The sequence below is a fragment of the Pseudorasbora parva genome, chromosome 12 (genome assembly GCF_024679245.1).
Source record: "Pseudorasbora parva isolate DD20220531a chromosome 12, ASM2467924v1, whole genome shotgun sequence".
NCBI classification, from domain to species: Eukaryota; Metazoa; Chordata; class Actinopteri; order Cypriniformes; family Gobionidae; genus Pseudorasbora; species Pseudorasbora parva.
In genome coordinates this window covers 4,831,722-4,835,372 of record NC_090183.1, presented here as the reverse complement: position 1 = coordinate 4,835,372, position 3,651 = coordinate 4,831,722, and positions in this window count along the sequence as shown.

The window sequence follows — 3,651 nt, the reverse complement described above, 5'->3', positions numbered from 1 at the left end:
TGTTTATCTCTTCAGTCTCCCATTACTCTGTTAGCTTTCCAAATAGTCAATGTGGAGAGTGTTCATCGGTCTGAAACTGTTTTCTAAAGGTCCTTGCACATGAATATGATGCAACTGCATTATAGAGACAAAAAGCATGTTTCTTCACCTCTGTGAATGCTGAAGAAATGCATTTTGCACAAAAAACATATAAATCACTCATATTTCAGTATAGTGGATGCTTCATCGGCGCATATGTCAAAATTGTGCTTTGCGTCACTGTCAGTAGCAATGTTTCCATTAAGTATAATTTAACTTGTGCGCAAACTTGGAATATCACATAAAACATTTGTGAATAAAGCAGCGTTTCCATCCCATGTGTTTAAGAGAACAAAATCCTCACTTCCTGGAAAATTGGTGCAAAATACCATGTGTTCCGACGCTGGTGTTTGGAAACGCAATCGTGAGAGACTCTAGCCTAGAAATATAGACGCACCCTAGCGGCAGCAAATCTAATCTGCCGCGAGTGTCGTCTAGCAACTCTCAATACACTTCTGAGCTGTAAACGCCAAACACTGGTCGGGCCAATCACATCGTGTATAGAGTCAGTGGGCGGGGCTTAACATAATGATGGTCGAATCAGCTTTGACCGCGACTCTTGAAGACTTTGAGTTAAGCTTTTCTCTGAGAAAAGAACAAAGAACGGCACTGAAGTCATTCTTAAAAAGGAAAGATGTGTTCTGAGTTTTGCCGACCGGATACGGCGAATGTTTAACTGGCTCTGCTTCACCTTCGTTGCTTTGGTTGGTTGTAGCGCTATCCTATCGCGTGCAGAGGAAGTTTGAAAGACAACCGTTTATCCGCCCCTCGGATTGAGCTGTCAATGGTGAGTTTCCAGACCAAACATCTTGATGTGGGTCAGGCTTGTCAGGCTAGTGAGACACTTCTGGAGGGAATTAAACCAAATCATTCTGAAGACAGACTTTGACTCAGGTGTTTCAGAACCACCAAACCAAGATTTGAGATGTGTGATGCGATTGGTCCACTGGTTAGTCCAGTTATCCAATCACAGCCCCTGCTGAGACAATGTCACAAAGAGTTTTTTTATTTCATCATAGTTTGCATGTCTTCTTATAAGATAAAAAGTTATCCATCTCAATTGAGCACTCAATTGAGTTTTATATGTGTAATTTTAGAATTTATGCGCATCTTGGCCTTTCGATCCAGTTTTTTAATGAGATGTTGCATAAAAATAGGTGGATGGAAACACCTTGTCAAATGGAGAAATTGTCAATGTTTTCTCTCCTTTGGTTGCTTTTTAAACTTTTCTGACCGGCACAAAAAGGTTTGATTTCTGGAGATTCTCCATCACTGAGTTGAGAGAAGCATCCTAAGATCTCTGGTGAATATGACACATCCATGCGCTTTGATAATTGAGTGTTTCATGAAGTTCAGAAATAGATTCATATCCTGCGAGAGTGAAATCAGCGAGTAAATGATCCCTCAGGAATCAATAACGTCTCTCTCTGTCGAGACGCCATGATTCAAGTGGCGTGTGACTGGATTTTCATGCATGCTTCTCTCAAACTCACACTGGTTTTTATGAGGAGCGGCTGCTCAGGAGAGGAAGGTGGCCTGTGTGGTTGTAGTCATGGTAACGCTGGTGAAGATAACAGGTCGGAAAATGAGACTTGCGTTCTCGATGTGTGCCGTATTGATCTCCCATCATCACTGAATATCCATGTGTGGACCATTGATTCAAACACGCCGGCCACAGGAATATAGTTCACACGTGCGCTGTCTGCATCTCTGACACTGAAGCGGTTTATTATGTTTGCTGAGTCCATATTAAAATAATACCAGGGTATGAAACTGGTGTATTGTTTTGGAGTAGAATATGATATGATATAAAGGGTCAAAAACAATGAGCTCAAGTAAAACATCTCTTTCTCAGGAAATGCTGCCATTTGTTTCACTCCTGATGAAACTCATTCTTCAACTTCATTTTTTCAACTCTTAGAAAAATCACATTTGATTAAATATATTGTGACATGATTTTTGTTCCATTTACTTTTTTTATTCCATGGATTCACACGTTTTTGTCATCAAACCAAAGATTTTAAGTGTTTTAAAGATCTGCTGCTAACATCTTGGTACCAGATAACAGCACACCTTCGACGGCTCAGGGATGTTTTGGCAGCAAAAGAGGGACCAACACAATATATATCACAATATTAGTCATCATAATGTTACGCCTGATCGATGTATGACTGATTCACCTCAGAGGGAACTGATATTCACTTGATCTTATAGACTGTATCTGCGTTTAAATGACATTTAGATTAAACATGTTGTTGTAATATCTGACATTTGAGACGGACAGATATTCATATAGGCTATCATAGACGGATGTCCCATTTATCTCATCCAAAATATCATTTTAGCAGAGGAGAACTTTTATTTTATTATTTCTCAGTATTATCAGTGAAATCTAGTGTTTGGTCTGGAAACTCACCATTGACAGCTCAATCCGAGGGGCGGGATAAACGGTTGTCTTTCAAACTCCCTCTGCACGCGATAGGATAGCGCTACAACCAACCAGAGCAACGAAGGTGAAGCGGAGCTCGCTGAAAAATTTTACTTTCGCCGTATCCGGTCGGCTAAACTCAGAACACATCTTCCCTTCTTAAGAATGTCTTCAGTGCCGTTCTTTGTTCTTTTCTCAGAGAAAAGCTTAACTCCAAGTCTTCCAGAGTCGCGGTCAAAGCTGATTCAAAAGGCCGGCGCTCACCAGTTTCTGTGTTTACTGGAAGCACGCAAGCAACTCGGAGGTCATTATGTTAAGCCCCGCCCACCGACTCTATACACGATGTGATTGGCCCGACCAGAGTTTGGCGTTTACAGCTCAGAAGTGTATTGAAAGTTGCTAGACGACACTCACGGCAGATTAGATTTGCTGCCGCTAGGGTGTCTAGATTTCTAGGCTAAGTGAAATCGCCATTTCAGGTGGTTTTGATTTCTTGTATTATGGGATTGTGATTGTAATTTTTCTGCACTTTGCATATGCCTCACACACATCATGTGTTACTGAAGAGAGAACAAACTTCATTCACAGCCTGAAGCTCAGAAACTGACGCAAAGTGAACAAATGCAAATGAATTGAGTGAAAGTTTCTCCACAGCAGGTGCAAAATGCCTTCAAACCATGATAAAATGCACAAATTGAGCTGTTGAAGATCTACACACACACACACAGAGAGAGAGAGAGAGAGAGAGAGAGAGAGAGAGAGAGAGCGACAGAGTGTCTGTGAATCTGTAAATCTCTCAGTAAGCTTCTGTTAGAAGTTCTGGTGTGAGTTGAGACCGGCAGTGCCAGGTGTGTGTGTGTGTGTGTGTGTGTGTGTGTGTGTGTGTGTGTGTGTGTGTGTGTGTGTGTGTGTGTGTGTGTGTGTGTGTGTGTGTGCGTGCGTGGTTGTGTGTGTGTGCATGCAAGTGAGTTCGTGTGTGTACGTGCAATAGTGTGTCCGTGTGTGTGTAAAAGAGACGTGTATGTCTGTGTGTGTGTGTGTGTGTGTGTGTGTGTGTGTGTGTGTGTGAGAGAGAGAGAGAGAGGCACATCATATGTTCATCCACACACACTTTTCATCGAGCCATTAGAAAATCTAATTCCTCT